The 20,155-nt window shown below is 42.8% G+C and overlaps 1 long non-coding RNA gene across 1 annotated transcript; it reads right to left on the bottom strand.

The window, feature by feature from the left end:
- Window positions 1–5: 5 nt before the first annotated feature.
- LOC149525177 (uncharacterized) lies at window positions 6–20,125 on the bottom strand. The gene is made up of 3 exons (XR_016349265.1): window positions 19,989–20,125; window positions 8,299–8,386; window positions 6–6,354 (listed from the first exon to the last, which is right to left on the bottom strand). It is a non-coding gene; the product is annotated as an uncharacterized LOC149525177 (long non-coding RNA).
- Window positions 20,126–20,155: the final 30 nt, after the last annotated feature.

The following is a 20,155-nucleotide window of genomic DNA, read 5'->3' as shown; positions in this document are numbered from 1 at the left end:
CGACTCCCTGAATAGGGCCTGGTTTGAGGACCTAATACTGAGGTTCTGTCAAATCAAAATAAAACCACCTTCTTTTGGCCCATCTATAGATTACATAAACCTAAGTTTCATACAGCCTTCTGCTGCAAGAGGGTAAAGGAAGGGAACAGAACATTTTGAAAAGGGTTCTTTACTAAATAAAGGATAAGATTAGTTAAAAAAAATCTTCAGTAACTGTCCAAATTGCCTCCAAAGGCTTTTCATAAGCAGCTCTCTGTATAGCCTTAAATTCGCCATTATGTTGTAATGGATAGGAGAGCCCATAAAATTCAGACCTATGTCCAGACTTCCAAACAAAAATTTGAGACAGTACAGATTCTATTTATGAATATGATAATATACACTAAGTATTTGGTTTGTTTAAACACTAGCAGTGTGCTCAGTTTTCAGAGGCAGCCATGTTAGTCTGTTACAGCAAAAACAAGGAGTCCGGTGGCACCTTACAGACTAACAATTTTGTTATGGCACACGCTTTCATGAATTGCAACTCACAATTCTGGTCCTCCTGACTTCAGCAGGACTACTTACATGAGTTGTGTTTGCAAGTGTAAAATGGGTTTGTAGGAAATTGGCCCTTTCTTGCAGCCTTTCCAGCCTTCCACACTGCTTCACAATTTAAATGTAATGTTGGTTTTTGAACCCTGGTACATAGGGCTGCAAACTTTTGAGTTACATCAGTGGTTCTCAACCAGGGATGTGTGTAACCTTGGGGGTATGCAGAGGTTTTCGAGGGATACATCAACTCATCTAGATATTTAATAGGCTACATAAAAAGCACTAGCAAAGGTTGAGAGCCATTAAGTTACATAATACTAGCATGGAATGGTAAGGCATTAGCAGTGAGTTGCATATTAATATCATACAATGACTTCTTTATCTTGCTGTATATACACTGTGCACTTAAATGTCAGTACAATATTTATATTTCAATCAATTTATTTTATAATTATATGGTAGAAATGAGAAAGTGAGAAATTTGTCAGTACAGGTTGTACCTCCCTTAATCAGGACTCCCTGGTCTGACTCATCCTGGGCTCTGTGGTCCAAGGACATCTGTGGTCCGGATGTTGCTGGACCACAGAGCCCAGAGAAAGGGAGGTCTGGCAGCAGAGCCAGTGCCGTAAGGGGCACTGACAACTCAGCTGGGAGTGCGGGAAGGGGCGGACAGGTGGCATGTGGGGGAGTTCTGGCCTCATCATTTCCATTGATGAACTCATAACCTTGAAGTTGGGGGAGTTTTGGAAGTGAGAAGAGTCACCAGTTGTAAAATACTTAAAGTCCATGCATTCTGATTTTAATTTGAACCAGTCAGAAGGCATGATCCTGAAACCCTTATCTATCTTACCCAGTCCTTGTTCAAGTCCTTGTTCAAGTCCTTGTTCAAGTCTTTAGTAAGAGCTACTGAAACAAGTACTAGTATGGAAAGTGAAAGTTACAAAGCACGAAAAATCTTGATTCTGATAAGAAAAATAACTTCCCTCATGGCTGGTGTCCAGCCTATTAGGTCGAGGCCTCTTCGTTGTCAAATGTGTATTGGAAGCAGATTTTTAGGCTCTACGTGTACAATAAAAATATTGAGCAAACACAGTTGAAGCTCAGCTTAAAAAAGGGATGTGGATTGCAGGCTTTTCACAGGATAGTGATTATCTCCGCCAATTGCAGGATTTGCCATTCTCTCTTTGTCATGCAAACAAGAAAAGTCAGGAATTTTATAATAGCTCTTTCTGTGAAATGTGTATTGGAATCTACATGGTGCATTTAAAATGTCAGACAGGGGATTTAAGGTGGCGGCAAGGAATGAAATATAAGGGACTGACAGCTTTAATACAAGTCAATAGTTTGTGGTCAATAAATGCAGGATTTTAGTTTCATTCTAACGGCGCTCTCAGACATGGCTGCTTGGTTGGCTGGGCATATCTGCACAGTGTTTACAAGTCTTTTGGTAAATAAATCTAATGGATTAAAAGAGAAAGTGTGAAAGGCTTAGACTTAATTGTGTAGATTTAACCTAAGTAACATGAACATTTCAAAGAGATTTGTTACCCTGTAGGAAAGTGTATTTGCTGAGTGTGGATGAAGATTTGTGCCCTTAACGTTTTGAGATGCATATTTCCATGAACACTATTTTGTGTCATGACCAGATCTGTTTGAACAGCTCCTGATTAAGGAACTCTTACTGTGACCATTTCTGCACGTTAGGAAAAAAGCCAAGTGTGGTTTGTACAGCACACATATTGCTCAGAAGTGGGCCCAGGCTGCAGTATGATACCTGGGCCTGGTGTTTATGCCTATGGATCTGGAGCTCTGATGTTCAGGCCCACATACAAACTTCCCCACATTTAAAAAGTGATCAATGTGGGATTTCAGGACTATCATAACCCCGATCTGTAGAGTTTTCTTATTCTACCCTGTTTAATTTAAAGCACATTGAGTGTTACACATTGATCAAGAAAACTCACAGAAAGTAATGGTCACAGGAAGTGCTGGGCCTACACCTTTGAAAACTGACATCCTCTTTTTGTTCATAGAGCAGGTACATGCAGCAGCTGTATAAACTGCACCCTTTCCCTCACCTCCACAATCGATCTCATACCTGACTGGGGACTGGGAGGGAGAGGGGGAGATTCAGTATTTTATCCTTAATTGTTAGTAAACATAAGGCCAAGCCACACATTATGACTCAGAGTTGCATTCACATTCATTCTTTGGCCTCTCTTGTGACTGCCAATTAGTTCTGGGAATGTAGCCTGCAAATCAGTGGGAGTTTGGACATTAAATACAACAGGCACAGGATTGTCTCCTCAGAACTGAAAGGGAAACGACCAAGCTTATTTCACAAAGACCACCGATGAGCCATTAGATGGTAGACATTTTTGGTCATTATGGATCTGGGCCAAATTCAAAATGGTGGCCAAGAAGAAAAAAGCTCCATATCCTTTGCAAACCCTCACTCCTCAGCACAGGAACCTGGGTCCCACTTTCACATCCAGTTCTTCAACATGGCAGTGTAAAGTAAGAAGTTACTGGTCCCCAAGTAGTTTTTTTTCCACTGAGGTTCTTTCTTTGAGAAATTATTTCAGTACTCAAGATAAGTAAGCAGGAGGCTACAGGGTCATTATCATACTTGTTTGCTACTTTAGCCCCAAGTACCCTTTTGTAACAGCCCCCTCCAATCTAAATTATGTTCCAAAAACTACCACACACAGTCCATTAAAATGGTACTTAGCCCATTGCAAGATACTGTAAAGGAATCTTTACATGGCAGCAGTCTTTCCTCCATGCTTATACAGGCAGTCCCCAGGTTACATGGATCCGACTTACATCGGATCCCTACTTACAAACGGGGTGAGGCAACCCCGCACTAGCTGCTTCCCCCCAGCAGACCAGGGAGACGTGAAGCTAGCACCCCCCCCCCCAGCAGACCAGGGAGACGCGGAGCGGCTTTTCTCAGCAGACACCTCAGCTTGAGAATAAAGGACTGAGGGAAGTGAGGTGTGGGAGAATAAAACTGAGCTCTGGAGAAATGTTTGGCTAGAGTTTCCCCTACAATATGTACCAGTTCCGACTTACATACAAATTCAACTTAAGAACAAACCTACAGTCCCTATCTTGTACGTAACCCGGGGACTGCCTGTATCTGTAAGCAACTGTTCATTCTTTCAGAGATGAATAGGTTGCTGATGAAAAGAAACAAACTACCCACCCTGAAGACTTCTATGTGTCCGTGGGACAGGTACAGTATGTTAGTAGCAGTGTGAGCCTCCCAAAGTTGTCCTCCAATATTCCTCAAACCTACCCTGGAAGGATTTGTTCTAGACTTGACAGAAGAGTTTGCCAGTCCTTTGCTACTCTCTGCTGTGATTACCCTTTAACTGCTTTGTATCACTAACTTCTCTCTGACTCGGGATCTCTTTCTGGAGACTCAGTTTTGCAGTTATTATGACAATGAGAGGTTTGCATCACCAAATTTACTTGAAGGTATCTTTTCAGTAGGCAAAAAATACCTATTTAAAGGCCAAATTGAAGGAAATTTTATGTGAGGGTCTACTGTAAAATATCCGTGAAGACTAATGTGCAAATAGCTGGCATTTTTGGGTAGAGTGTACATAAGGACAGAAGCAGTTCTTTGTGGTGATAACTGCAACAGTCAGATCAAAATAAATTGCAGAGGATGATGTTAGACTATGCTACGTACAAACACAATAAGAACTGCGGCATACATTTGGCTATACATCCTTTTTTAATGGTAACATCAGTTAGAGCAGGGCTACTCAACTTTGGAAGCCCCAGGGGCCACAATGATACAGCACGTGCCAAGGGCCGCAACTTAAGTGTGGTTGCAAATACATGCAAATATATATGCAAATATATGCAAATAGCTTCTTTCACGCTGCCTGGCATGAATACAAAGATTAAGGCAAGACTACACAACACGCAGGCCCCATTTAAGTCACTTCTGCTGATATTAATAAAATGCAATATTTACCTGATTTCCACCCATATAACAGCACTTTTAGTGAGCAATGACAGTCCAGGAATTTAACTACTAAACGCATATCAACACAAGACCATTATATTAACTTGCCATTGTGGAGCATGTTCCCAGTGGAGGCCATGTTCAAAGGATTTCACCCGCAGGCTGCCTGTTGAGCCCTGCGTAAACCCAAACCACACTGTGGGCCGCAAACAAACGGGCCCCCCCATAGGCCGCATGTTGAGTAGCTCCGTGTTAGACCGTGGTCTCGTTGCCCAAAAGACATAATAGAAGTCCCACCGCTTGAAATATTTAAGACTTGCTGGACAAAGCATTAGAAAGTATACTGGGACAACCTACATTGGCAATAAGGTGAGCTAAATTATCCTTACACATTCTTTTCAATCTCTGACATATGTGGCTATTATAGTAATTATGTATGTGATTATGTGACAATTGGTTTTAATTTAATTTGTGGGACCCAGATTTATTTAATACCAAAATAATTACTTTGTGCATGGCTTCTTTTTCTGTTCATAACAGCACATTAGCTCCATAATCAAAGGAATGATGAAGTGGAGTTCTGAATGAATCCAACAACAGTGCCAAACTTGCACATCTGAGCCCTGGAAGGACCTGAGTAACAGAGAGGAGGAATGCTTGAAAGTCCTTCAGAATGAATGGAGTTAAAGAGATGTGAAACAGTCTTCTAATAAGATGATCTGAGTCAGATTATATTAACTTATGTATTGTTCAGTTGTTTCTTTTTCTTATTTTAGAGACAGCTTTTCTTTGCCATAAACTTGGAAGGATACTATCTGATTAAAAAGTCTGTATTTAAAAATATACCTTAAGTCTATTAATACTATTTCAAATTATTAAAACTAAACCAATGTGTAAAAATCTAACTTACTTTTTACTACTGATACTGATTGTTCCCATTATACTTTTTATTCATCTTGGCCAATGAAAACTGTTTGGCCTGTTTCAATTTTCTCTCTAGTTTCTTTTCTTTTTCTTCATCAAACCACCTACTTTGGGGCCTTGTACAAAAATAAGCTATAAAATGAAATCCTAGTACAAAGTTTTATTGTCTGATTCTTATGCCCTGGAACAATGCTGCAAAGTTTAGGTTACAGAAATTTCAGGAAAGTGTTTATATTCAACAAATTACAACAACAAAAACTGTTTTCACTGAAATAAAAATAAAATAAATTAACAAAAATTGTGACAATATATCTAATAACTTTACACATCTTTTTGATGACTCCTGCATTTTGGAGTCCCTATAGCCTTTCTTCTGTTCTACTACTTAAAAGGAAAATCACAAAGAATTATGTGTTTGATTCTAAACCAGAACACAAAAGAATATTTTATTTCAGGACATAGGTTAAATTGTGTAATTTCCTGCCATGTATCTACATGAGTGAACGCAAAAGGTCTAAAACCCCGGATTTAACATGATCCTCGCAAGGCAAAAAAATAAAGCTGTGCAACCCACACTAGACTTAATCCATTTAACATCCATACTATAGAGCACAGGGAGATACATCTTGCTCAATTGATTTTTAAAGGAAGAGCTAACCAGGCTTTGTCAGGTCCTTTGAAGTGTGAAACACAAACACGCAAGCATGTCTGCTAATATTTTCTTACCTGACCATCTGCTTATTCAAATCTATTAAATCAGCAGTGGCCAAAGTGCAGCTTGTAAGCAGAGTTCTACAATGAAGCTGGCTGCTGTCCTGATGCTTAATTTTGATGTTCAGCCCGTGGAAACTGTAGGTCCCTGGCAGCAGTATCATTCATCCAGTGCTGGAATCTGTGGACTTTCCATGCTGCACCTTTATGATCAAAATATTGTGGCTGTAATCTACTCCATTTAATGCAAACTAGTTGTGACCCTCAGGATTCTGGACAATTGCCAATCCAGACTTGAGTACAGGTGCTCCTGTAGCAAGTCAAATATAGAGAGGAAATTTTCAAAGGCACAAAGGGAAGGTAGGTCCCCAACTTCCACTGACTGTCAATGAGAGTTGGGTGCCTAATTTCCCTTTCTGGTTTTGAAAGCTCCCCCTAAAATTGCAAAACAAGTAGTAAAAGCTCACTGCTAAAAAAAAAACAACCCAAAACACCACCAGATCTGCCAGAGCTGGACATTCATTTGAGCCACTTATCTATTTTGTACATCCATGAGACAGGCTACCAGAAAATAGTGACTTTAATAAGATCCAGAGCCACAAATCCAACAGGTATAAAATGTCAATTGACTTCAGCAGGAATTGAACATGCACCAGGTTTGCAAGATTGGGCCCTTAAAGTCTTCTTCAATCTTTGCACAGTTTGACTCAGATTCAGGCCTTCATGAATGAGGCTATGTGTACACTGCAGAGTTTTTGTGCAAAAACATTTGTTTTTGCGCAAAAACTCGTGGAGCATCCACTCTACAAGTGTGTTTTTGCACAAGAAAAAATACAGTAAATTGTCAGAAGACAGGGCTTTTTGCACAAGAGTTATTCTTCTTTCTACAAGGAATAAGAGCAAGAGCTCTTGTGCAAAAAGATGTGTGTGGACGGACAACAGGAGTTTCTTGCGCAAGAAATCCCCATCGGAAAAAGCACAGGTGCTCTGATCTCCATTCACAGAACGGCCATCAGAGCTTTCTTGCGCAAGAGCACATCTCTTGCTCAAAAGCACATGGCAGTGTGGATGTGCTCTTGCGTAAGAACTTTTTGCAGAAGAGCTCTTCCGCAAAAAGTTCTTGCGCAAAAAGCTTGCAGTATAGACATAGCCCCTCTGTGTGGATTTCATTATGAGCCTGAATCAGGAAGGTACTTGATCACATGTTAGTAAATTGCACATAGGGATGATCTCTTGTATCAGAGCTCACAGTAATCATACCAGATTATTAAATTCTCTACTTCTTGGGCTTCCCTTGAAATTAATCCAGAAACTGCAGTAGCTGAAGAATGCAGTTGCCTGCTTACTCCATCTAAGTACAACTGCCCTCTATGATATGCACTGTCTGCCACATCTTATTTGTGATCTATAAAAGCCTACATACTAGAAATCTAGGAGAAGGATTATTGTGAACCAGCCATCAATCACCTTGAGGTACCATACCCCCAAAGCATCCATCAACTGGTTTATCCTTTCTTTCCATTCCCATGTACAATGGACAACAAATGAACCAGGTAGAGACAAGGCCTTCTCACTGCTAGGGCCTACTTCACTCATGAAACTCTCTGCCCCAGGACAGGTATCAGAATCACACTGTGGGGCTACGTCTACACTGTCACGATTTTCCGGAAATGCTTTTAACGGAAAAGTTTTCCGTTAAAAGCATTTTCGGAAAAGCACGTCTAGATTGGCAGGACGCTTTTCCGGAAAAGCACTTTTCCCAGAAAAGCGTCCGTGGCCAATCTAGACGCGCTTTTCTGCAAAAAAGCCCCGATCGTCATTTTCGCGATCGGGGCATTTTTGCGGAAAACACTACTGTGCTGTCTATACTGGTCCTTTTTCGGAACAGTTTTCTGGAAAAAGACTTTTGCCCGAACGGGAGCAGCATAGTTTTTCCGGAAAAGCACTGATGATTTTACATTAGATCGTCAGTGCTTTTCCAGAAATTCAAGCGGCCAGTGTAGACAGCTGGCAAGTTTTTCCGGATAAGCGGCTGATTTTCCGGAATAACTTGCCAGTGTAGACACAGCCTGGGTGATTTCACAATTTGCTTGAAGTCTTTCTGATTAGGTAAACTTAATTGTAACCAGTTAGCATATTCTACTTACATCTGATCACCTGAAGCAATACTGTGTAGCACCAGGAATGGGGAGGTTAGAAAATTGGTCAGTCTTCCCAGCACTGTCAGGAAAAGACCTTGAGCAAATCATAAAAGCCAAAATTAAGTCCATATTTAAACACCTAAATAAGCAACCTGATTTTCAAAGTTGATGAATAAACTTAGCTTTTATCTACAAAACTCTCTTAAGCAATGGACTCTAACAGACTACAGCACACAAAGTATCCTGGGGAGCTAAACAATATGCCCCTCTGTAAGCTGCTACTGCTTATTTATGAAAAAAATATTATTCTCCTCCAGGAATTCATTGATGAATAGTGAGATGCTTGAGCTCAGCTTGTAAGTACTACATTCAGTTTTCTTCTCCTTATTACACAGCAGACCATACTACTGCTCCCAAGCCAAATATTAAATATCCTGCCTATGCCTGGAGGAGATGCATCAAGCACTTGTGCACCCTTCCTTTATGCTGAGATATGGGATATGGACAGAGGGAATAGAAAGTAGAGAGAGAGATCCAGATAAATGAGGATCACAGTAAAAGGAAAGAGCAGACATATGAGAAAGGAAGAATTAAACAGGAGGAGAGAATACTATAAAATGGAGAGCAGAAATGAGGGAGTAGAAGGGAAGTATAAAAAGAAGAAAAAGGAGAGAACATTGGAAAGAGAAAAGAAAATGTGGGAGAGGAAGAGGAGGTACTAAAAGAAAGCAGATCACTACAGAGAAACAATTGACTGAAAAAAATTCAATATATACTAGATAATGGCATGAATCTTTTAAAGCTGTATGTGGATATGATAATCATTGGATAGTCTTTGTTGTCTTTCCTTTTTTATTCTGTTTGCCTTCCTTCTTTCAAAGGAAGTGATGGTATTAGTGAGAGCTCCCCAAGGGCCTTCCGTGGGTGTGGTATATGCAACTGGTAGCTTGATGCATGGGCCCCAGATTTTTTGCTCATGCTTTAATAAAACCAGATCTCCTGGTTTGGGGGTGGGGACCATTCTGCTCCTGAGGAAGGCACTATGCTCTCACTCAGAGCTGTTCACTTTTACAGCTACCCTGCATGTTTTCATATGTAAGGCAGTCTTCATCCTGTCACCAGGATGCCTGCTGTCAATCTGCCTGGGATACTCCTGCCATGTGTTCCTGGCACTCAGCTCCCTGGGTATGCTCAGTAGGATCATCCTGCTGTCATTAGTGGAAAGCTCATACCAACTTTCTGAAGTAATGAATATGCGCAAAGCAGCAAAGAGTTCCTATTGCTATGGGAACCCCAACACTGAATTTCCTGGTTTTTATACAATCAAAATCAGAATTTTACTGATCAAGCCCATTTCTCATGGCCACATGGTAGGATTCTAAGTTGAATAAAACCTCACAAATACTATTCTTTACAAATCCATAAGCAATGCATGGAGCTTAAATGAAATGGTAGCGGTTTCACTCTGAGTTTTGTCTTTTCTCCTTTGAAAGTTATGTGAAATCCACAGTGTATTCCTGCTCCATAATTTAGGAGGAGTAGCAAAATCAGTTTTAATTTTTGTATAGGTAAAACTTTTATTTTTCCGTGACAGATAGCTGTTTGGGTCTTTAAAAGGAAGAATACATAGCTAAGCTGACATCGGAAGTGTAGTGTAAATAGCCATACTGGCTACATAAAATTCTTTAGTGTATTGAGAGGCTTGTAGAACAGATTTCCAGATGAAAGCAAGGATTAAGAGGTAGCAATGGGTCAATCAGGCTAGAAACCTGAATTAGATTCATGAAGATAGGCTTGAATAAGCAGATGTGTAAGTAACAGCAATCTCTTCAGTGAGAGAGCAGCAATAATGAAAACTCCAAAACCACAGGGAGAGGTGCCATGAATGGTAAAGCCTCAGACCACCTGCTGCCAAGAGTCCTGAGCATAGCTGTGTCCGTGTTGGGAGTTCACCCATTGAGGAAAGTCCTACTGTGCAGGAGAAAGCCACAAGTGAGAGGCTATAGTTGAGCCAGAAGGCAGTTGCATAGAGTGGCCTTGATCAAGGATATAAGCCACAAAGGAAGAGTGTCACACATGTAAATGTAAATACCCGCACACTTGCTGAACTGGGCGCTAAGGAGCTGACAGAGTGGATGGAGAACATCCAAAATAAAGTTAATGTGGAAGAACTGAAAATTTTGTTGACCTGCTCCCCATGTCCTCTGTTGGGTTTCCATATGGCTCCAGCAGGGAAATTTAATGTTTGTTAACTAGTGGAAGGATGTGGTTTTTGTCACCAGAAGAACAGACTGTGTCAAACAAAAAACTGTTTACAAGAAGGGGGGAGGGGTGAAATGTGGTGCTGCTGTTGAAATGAGAGATAAACAAAATCACACTAGTTAGCTAAAAAGCCTGTCTAGACAGGGAAAGAAAGAAGTAAATGCAAAGGCTGTAAGTTACTGACCATTGTGAAAGAGAAACAAAATGTTACATATGGGCAAAAGGCACTAATGACAAGATCCAGTTCAATGTCAAGAAAACTGAACATCGCCTGTATTAAACAACAAAATCAGATGTTCTAGCTAAGGTGAAAATATGGGGGTCAAATCTTCTTAATCCTAAAAAAGACAAGAAAGAAGACTACTGAAACTAGTAAAATAACAAGCCAAATGGTCTTAGTTTTCAGACTATGGAAAATATACATGGTAAGGCCTTATCTACAATGGTATAATTTCCTAGCATAGCTATAGAGGAATATCTATTCTTATATAGCTAGTCCAATATAATTTAGCTAGTTCAGAATAAATGAATAACTCATCCATATGAATACTCTATTCTAGAACAAAAATATTTCAGAATAATTACTCCTTTTCCAAAGCAGAGTGATTATTCCACAGTAAATTTATTTTCCTTTGAGATAATGTCCATACAGAGAAATTATTCCAGAATAGCTATTTCACTGTAGCTCTGCCAGTTAATTTCCCCTTGTAGTCAAGACTTTAGATACTATGCCTCTGATTAAGGTGTGGGAAACTAATCAGAAGAGAATACATACATTCAGGTAAATTCCCATTGGCTTAGTGGTTTAGAAAGGGATTGCATCTGTTTACTTGAGCAGTGAATATAATCCACTTGTCTTGGGACCGAGTTTTAAATTCATACAAATGTTTATGGACAATATTTAAATCCTCTAGAGCAACCATCTACAATGGAGACCCTGGCTCACTTAAGGCTTAAGCTCTATTTCAAAATTCCACTGCCATGTGTCTTGTTATTGTAGATGATCTGGTGCTTTTTGTGGAGGGAGAGAAAAGCAGATCAAGGGAGGACAGACTATGGAATATTAGGTGAAAGCACAGAACTTATGCATTGCACTTCTGGCCCATTGTCTAGCAAGAATTGATTTTTAAGGGGGAGGATCCCTTTTGGGTAAGACAGATAATTGGGAGTCTAGAGATCTGGGTTCCAGCCACAATTCTCTCACAGACAGAACTAAGTAATTTTGTGCAAGTCAGTGCAACTCTCTATGCCTCATTTTCCTAACTGGAAGGATACTTCTCTACCTTAAAGCTGTGTGGTGAGTGGAGGTGAAAGTAACCGGTGTGCCCCAGGACCCCACTCCAACAAGGGAAAACAGGCTGGTTGGGCCACTCGTCTACAGCTCTCTGCTGGGCTTCCAAAGCTTCCTCCTAAGCAGCAAGCAGGCTGGTGAAAGGGGCTGGCTGGGGGTGCGCCCCTGCACCAGTCAGGGACTGCCACAGCCCCAACCCCCCAGAGTGCCATTTAGGGAGGGTAGGACAGGAGCCGAAACCCCCCACCCCCGAAATTCATAAGCGGAGGCTGCTTGCTCTTGCTCTTCCTCTTCCCCTCAGGGAGTGAGAGCAAAGCACGCAGCCCATGTGCATTTCTCTCTCCTGGCTGGAGAGAACTGAGTTGAGCTGCCTACCTGCCCAGCTCCTAATACATTTTAAATGCAGAGTTGCAGCAGGAGTAGGTCCTGGACCTGTCGCAAGCCAGGACTGAGCCAGGCTGCTGGCCTGCTCAAAAATTTACTGGCAGGGGTGTCTGTGTGTGGGCGGGGAAATGCATGTAATCTATACCAGTGGTGCGCAAACCGTGGGTTGCGACTCCCAAGAGAGTTGCGGATGTCTTCCCAGGGGGTTGTGGCGCTTATATCTAGCTGGCCGGGGGCTGTGCCCTGCCATTTGCGGCCATGTGGCATGGATCTGGCCGGCCGGGGGCTGGGACCTGCTGTTGGAGGTCATGCAGAGCGGTGCTTAGATCCGGCCAGCTGGGGGCTGGGTGCAGGCAAACAGCACAGCGCCTAGATCTGGCTGGCCAGCCGGGGGCTGGGCCCAGCAGTTGGCGGCCCCAGCAGCGCGGGGGTCACAGATCAAAAAAGGTTATGCACCACTGGTCTATACCATTAACTAATAAGCTTTTGCTTATCGGTTAAATGACTACACTATTACATCCCTACTTCTAGTACAAATCTGGGGTATGGATCTTCAGCCCCCTCCATTCTCCTTAAATAGCACCCTTGCCCCCTGCATTCTCTTCATCCACACATACCCCAGCCTGAGTCCCTCCTCACACACCCAGGCCTGAGCTCTTCTTGCATAGGTAATTTTGGGTGGTGCGGAGAAGTAAGATTGGTTGTTAACTTGTTATTGTGAATTATGGAAGCACAAAATTGTAAACTAATTAGTAAATATTAAATTACACTATTATAATACTATTACACTATTACTATATTACACTATAATGTATATTATATAATATATATTACACTATTATTATGCTATAATTCAGAAATGTCCAAGTGGTTGGAAAAACTTCCATTCCTTTTCATTTCTTGTCTAAGATCTTGTAACCATGATTCAGCACTATGTAAAGTGTATATGCTAAGCTTTAAAAAAAAAAAAAAAAAAAGAGACCTAGAACCATTACTGGAGTAATGCTATTAACTTCACTGATGCTATACAAGAGAAAAATTTGGTTCAAGGTGTTTTAAAGGAAATGCTGGCAGACTCTTAACTCCTATGCAAAGCGTTGTGCTGCCTGGCACCATAATGAAAACGGAAGATGTAGTAAACGCTAAATAATAGCAATGTGTTTTGACAGTATTATTATACAGAGCCTTTCCTCTCCATTAATCATGATCACCCCAATGTTCCTGAGGGGGAAACAAGAACATACAAGTTGTGGGGAGTGATGTTCCCATTAAAAAGGTAGTAAACAGTTTGGATCCAGGGTGCCTCAAAGTTTAGGGGTGTCTGGATCCAAGCTTTGGTTAAGAGATCTATGCAGATTATAGGCAGGATTTACAGTTAGTAAAGAACCATAACAGAACTCAAGTTTCCCATCTCCCAGTTTTCTGCTTTAATTGCTAGACTTTTTTCAACACACATTAAATGCTGTACCTACAAACCTTATGTGTGTTCCTTTAAACATATCTGAATCTAGAGATATCAGTGTACAGTGTAATGTTTATGTTACTGCACCTTTATTTGTTTAACTTTATTTTAGTTCATGTACAGTGACTAAACTTACATGGAATCAATGTGACAAGCACGTATGTTTATCCAGGAATCATAAAGAGTTAGAGGTGGGGGAACAGCCCTCCTTTTTTTGCTGAAAGTGAAGTGTAGGCCTTCCTCCTTTCCATGACTTGCAAAGAGGTCCCTCACAGCTCCTCCTCTTTGGTGTCTTGTTTCAATCTATTTTAAGCACTAAGGATACATCCACACTGCAAGGCTATTTTGGAATACAGCTACCCTGCATCTACACAAGCTGCCCGTTATTTCAAAATATTTTTCAAAATAACAGGTGCGCGATATCGCCATCCCAGTAAACCAAGGAATAAGGGATGGCTCGAAATAGCGCTTTATTTCAAAATCTGGTACCGTGTAGACATGCCAAATTTCAAAATAAGCTATTCTGAAATAAAATCGAAATAAGATACGCAAATTGTGTATCTTATTTCTGTCAGTCCCCGTAATACACGAGGTTCGAAGGGATGCTGGAAAGGATGAGACCACAACTGGGGGTTTTAAAAAGCACAAACTGATTTTATTTTGATGACGCCAGACAATCATCAGAACAAAAATTAAACAGATTGCCAGACAACACAAAACAATTCCCTGAGTCTTTTCTAAATCACAATAATTCCCAATAACTGCCCAGGGGTTAGGAACAGTTGAATTAACACTGGTATTGTCCATAGGGCTGATTATTTACACAACTTTATACAAGGAAACAGTAAAAAACCTAAACCACAACTATTTATAAACTAACTTAGTAACTTTTTAGCCACTGTCACTTGACAAGCAATAAGGACAACTAAAAAATCAATTAGGATAGGGATGATGGCGGGGGGGGGGGGGGTGTTATACCAGTTCTGGAGAGAGCAGGAACACAAGTACCGGTCGCATGCTCATAAACTGTCTCCACTCGGGTCGACCAACTCGGAGTACGCTCAGTAAGACTCGAGAGCGGGAGGTGCAAGGTGTCTGGGTGATCAGGCCAGGCATTCACTCGATGCGAATCCCCAGTGAGAGAGGGGCTGCCTGCCTGTTTTATTGCCTGTGAACTTATCACCCCATAGGTTGGTTTTTGCTGCAGTGGGTGGAGTAGCAGGCCTGATCTTTCACTGCAATGGGTGGAGCGAGCAGGGGAAGATTATTAATTTACATGCCCTTATATGGAAAACACTCCACCTCACAGAGCCCCCTATACCAGCCTTAGAGGTATTACAGGCTATGGCTCCCTGCGACGGGCAGCCATTGTTGTAGTTCTGACTCGGACAATTTCAAGTTTAGAGTGCAGTGTAGATGCACCCTAAATAGCTAAGAGCAAAATTAATCTCAATGTATATTATAGTGGTGGGTGAGGAGTTGCAAAGACCTCTCTTCCATGTTCACTCTCCTCTGCTTCCCAGCTATGTCTTCATTTTTCTCTTCCTTTCCACTTTGGTGTATCCTCCTCCTGGTCATCCCTTAGTTTGTCTCCTCCCAAATTAGATTGAGAGTGTCTCATCAGTGTGCCTGCTGCACCTTTTGTTCAGCATTCCCCATTCTTGAAGTATGTGGATAAAATGTCGCCCAGAGCTCTGAACAGGAGAGCTGTCCCCCATCAGGTTCCCAACTATGCTCATGTGCTCTAATCTGGGTAGAGCCAGTGTGTTCACTCATCAACAAACAGCCCAGCAGCCACAGCAAAAGACAGAGGGGGATTTGCTAATATGCCCTTCTTCAATAAGTAGTACAGCTAACCAGGGGCAAAATTATATACATCAGAGTCAAACCTTGAACAACACCCATAAACAAAATGTAACTGCCTGAATTAGAAACTGTCCAGTGCACACATCAGGGAATCCTAACAAGCACCATGCAGGGTCTGCAAGGACTGGAAGTTATCTAAACCCTGAGGTTATGTCTACACAGAAGCGTTATTTTGGAATAACTGATATTATTCCAAAATAACATAGTCTGCATCTAGACAGCTGGAGGACTGCTCACTCCGACTCCTGTAATCCTCATTGTATGAGGAGTAAGGGAAGTCAGAGGAAGAGTGCTTTACCTCGAAATAATGCTGTGTAGACAGTGCCAAAAGTTGAAATAAGCTATTTTGACTTAAACTACTCAATGGCTGTGTCTAGACTGGCAAGTTTTTCCGGAAAATCAGCCGCTTTTCTGGAAAAACTTGCCAGCTGTCTACACTGGCCGCTTGAATTTCCGCAAGAACACTGACTTCCTACTGTCTGAAATCAGTGCTTCTTGCGGAAAAACTATGCTGCTCCCGTTCGGGCAAAAGTCCTTTTGCGCAAAGCTTTTGCGCAAAAGGGCCTGTGTAGACAGCTCAGATTTGTTTTGTGCAAAAAAGCCCCGATCGCGAAAATGGCGATTAGGGCTTTTTTGCGCAAAAGAGCATCTAGATTTGCATGGACGCTTTTCTGCAAATGCTTTTAACGGAAAAACTTTTCCGTTAAAAGCATTTGTAGAAAATCATGCCAGTCTAGACGTAGCCAATTAGCATAGCTCAAGTTGCGTAGTTTATTTCGAGTTTAGCCCTGCTGTGTAGACATGCCATGTTTTTGTGCCTCATTCTGGAAAACACAGCCCTTCTAGCAGCATTGCATTCCTTGACACCATAGCATGACATTCACAGCCTCAGAGGGAGGAGTGCCTCCTACTGACTCACAACCACCCCTTCTTACAGTACGGCAGATTTTCTGTGGTCCCAAGACTGTAGAGGAGATGCCAAAAAATGGGTAATTGGAGTAGGATTCAGACTGTGCATAACAGTGACAGCTGCATCTTTTTGCCATGGCAGGTTTGCCTCTGGCATCTGAATCAAGGGCTCCTGAGGATCTGAGTAGCAGAGAGAAGAGGCTTTGAAGTAAGCTCTCAGGAAACAAATGTTTTATGAATCTGGTTCCTAAGGGGCTGTGTTTGCAGATGTGATAATCCTACTGGGGAAATCTTAATACACTGAAAATGAGATTGCAACTGTCTCATAGATTAATAGATTCCCAGGCCAGAGTGGATCATTGTGATCATCTAGTATCTAGTCTGACCTGTGCTAGGCCACAGAACTTGCCCCAAGTAATTCCTGATTGAATATTACCATATCTTTTAGAAAAGCATCCAATATTGATTTAAAAATTGCCAGTGATGGAGAATACACCACAATGCTTGGTAAATCGTTCAAATGGTTAATTACTCTGCTAAAAATTCACACTTTATTTTTCCAGCATGAATTTTTCTAGCTTCAACTTCCACACGTTGGATTGTATTATTGTATATCAGTGTTTCTCAAAGTGGGCTGCAGACCCTTTTTGAAAAAGCTGCTAACATGCCGCTCCAGTTTGTTTGCTTAACAGGTCCTCAGCCACAGAGCCTCGTGGCCCCCATTGTCTGCAGTTCACCAATTGCAGCCAAGGGGAGCCACAGGAAGTAGCAGCCCAGGCCACACTACTTCCCACAGCTCCCCTTGGATGCAAACAGTGAATCACAGATAATGGAGGCCACGAGGCACCATGGCAGTAGAGCTGTTAAATAAACAAACTGGAGTGGCCCGTTAGCAGCTTTCTCAAGGAGCACCCACAGCCCACTTTGAGAAACACTGCTGTATACATTTGCCTGTTAGACTGAAGAGCCCATTATCAAATACGTGTTCCTCATGTAGGTACTTACAAACTATAAAGTCAACTCATCCCTTACCTTAAAATAAATTTAGCTCCTTGGGTCTTTCCTATAAAATATGTTTTGCAGTTTTTGTGGCTTTTTTCAAAACCCTCTCCAATGTATCAACGCACATCTTGAATTGGAGACACCAGCACAGGACACAGAATTCCATTTGCAGCTGCACCAGAGTTGACAAAAACAGAGGTTGATTCCCCTGTCTATAAATCCAAGGGTAGCATTAGTCCTTTTGGCCACAGCATGGCATTGGGAGATCATGTTCATATAATAATTCAGCATGACTCCCAAATCTTTTTCAGATTCACTGCTTCCAGCACAGAATCCAGTAGGTGTGGGCTACATTCTTTGTTGTTATGTAATGTTTGTTTTCCCATTTAGCACTATTAAATTGCATGTTACTTGCTTGGGTCCAGTTTACCAAGCAAATCCAAGTACTCTCTGTCAGTGACCTTTCAGCTTTCTTACATACAGCCCCAATGTTTGTGTCATCTGTGAACTTTATCAGCAATGATTTTATATTTTGTCAGAGCGTGGCCAAAAATGTTGAATAGCATACAGACCAAACCAATCCCTAAAGGACCCCTCTAGAAACATACACCATTGATGATGATTCCCTGTTTATAATTACATTTGGGTATGTCTACACATCAAAGTTATTTTGGGATACCAGAGGTATCCCGAAATAGCTACCCCACATCTTTTGAATGTGTCCACTATTCTGAAATATAGTGGATGTGCTATTTTGCCAACCCCATAAACCTCGTTGTACAAGGAGTAAGGGATGGCTTGAAATAGCTTATTTAGAAATAGACTCGAAATAAGCTATGCAATTTGCGCTATGCAGTTTATGGTGCTGTGTAGACGCACACTTTGAGACCTGTTTCTGAGCCAGTTTTTAATCCATTTGATGTTTGCCTATTATTCTGTATCATTCAAGTTTTTTTCATCAAAACATTGCAAGGCAACAAGTCACATGCTTTACAGATGTCTAAGAGAACTATATCAGCACTATTACTTTTATCAATCAAAATTCTAATTTGCAAAAAACACATAGCTAGTTTGAGAAGATGTATCTTCCATAAATCCATGTTGACAGGCTTTAATTATATTATCATCCTTTAATTCTTTATTCATCTAGTCCCATATCAGCTACTAAGACTGTCTCTCCCTAAGGGGGTGCAGAGTCTGGGACAACCCATCCCCCACTCCAGACTCCACCCCTCTATTCCACCCTTCTCCCAAATCCTGGTCTCATGGGTTAACCTCAACATGAGGGACTATCCCATCCATAAGACAGGTGGGGCAGCCAGTGGTGGATATAGGGCAGGGCGAGCGGGGCGGTTGACCCGGACCCCATGCTTCAATAGGCTCCGCGCCAGCGCCAGGGGCGGACTGGCCTGGCGGGATACCGGGAATTTCCCGGTGGGCCATCCGCCGAAGGGCCGGCTGGCGGCTGCTGGAGGGGGGGGGGGGGGGATTGTGGCAGGGCGCTGCAGCCCCGCACTTTTGAAATTCCCCGGCGCCGGCCAGTACGGGCCATGTGGGGCCAAGGGAGCGCATGCATGGTGTGCTGAAACGCTGCGCAACAGCTGAGAGGAGAGACGCCCGGGCGTGGCGTGACGCCACAGCCCGGGACTTTAAAACCGCGCGGCCCAGCATTGCACCGCACGGTTCAGCACGTGGGCTGGAGCCTGGGCCGGGGCCACAGCCACAGCCGCCCTGCACACTGGAAGGCAGAAGGTGGATGGCAGAGGAAGGGGCTTGTGCTGAGGGGAGGGGGGCAGGTCAGGAGAAGAAAGGGGAGGAGAGACAAATGCCAGGGGGCCAAGTGGAGACAATGAGGAAAAGGGCAGGAGGGGAGGTGTTAGTGGGAGGGGGAGAGGATGATGCCGGGAGAGGAGAGGGTAAGGACATTGGGGGCTAAAGGGGGGAGGAGGTGCTGGGAGAAGGCTTGAAAGGAGGGGTGGGTGTGAGGAAGGCGGGGATGGAGCAAGGCATGTGTGAGGGCACAGGGGCACGAGGGGAATGGGGGCAGAGGGTGGTGAGGGGGTGGGCATCAGGGAAAAAGAAGGCAAAGGGCGCAGGGGCAGTGAGAGAAGGGGGAGGCACCAGGAGGGTGCAGGGGTAAGGGAAGGTGAAGGTGCCAGAGGATGAAGCAGAAGGGCAGACACCTGCAGGGGAGGGACCAGCACCAGAAGGAGAGAGGCAGGGCAGGTGTGTAGAGGGAGGTGTTAGGAGAGGGGATGAGGAGGGGGTAGCTCACATCAGTGTGGGGCTTCTGGAGGAGTGGGAACGGGGGGACACCCCTTTTTTGTTTTTTCTCCAAAGGGGAGGCCCTGTGATATTGTGCTGCCCTGGGCCCCGCAAAACTCTCATCCGCCCCTGGGGGCAGCTGCGGTGGGGCTCCCCAAAGAGTGGTAGGGAACAGCTCTGTCAGCCACTCCATTTTTTGTCTAAGGCCCATGTCAGGCTGACAGGCCTATAAATTACCGGGCTCCTCCCATTTACCTTTTTAAAATATTGGCATAATATTAGCTTTCTTTCAGCCTTCTCAAACTTCTCCAGGCCACACTTCAATCAGCTCTTTTAAAAACTCCCAGTGCAAGTTATCAGAATCTGATGATCTACTAACGTCCAACTTCAGCAGCCGCGTGCTGCTGGTGAACAGCTCCGGA

The sequence above is a fragment of the Pelodiscus sinensis genome, chromosome 3 (assembly GCF_052426305.1).
Source record: "Pelodiscus sinensis isolate ZL-2025 chromosome 3, ASM5242630v1, whole genome shotgun sequence".
NCBI lineage: Eukaryota > Metazoa > Chordata > Testudines > Trionychidae > Pelodiscus > Pelodiscus sinensis.
The sequence above is the reverse complement of the archived record's forward strand: the minus strand, read 5'-3'. Positions and strand labels throughout refer to the sequence as shown.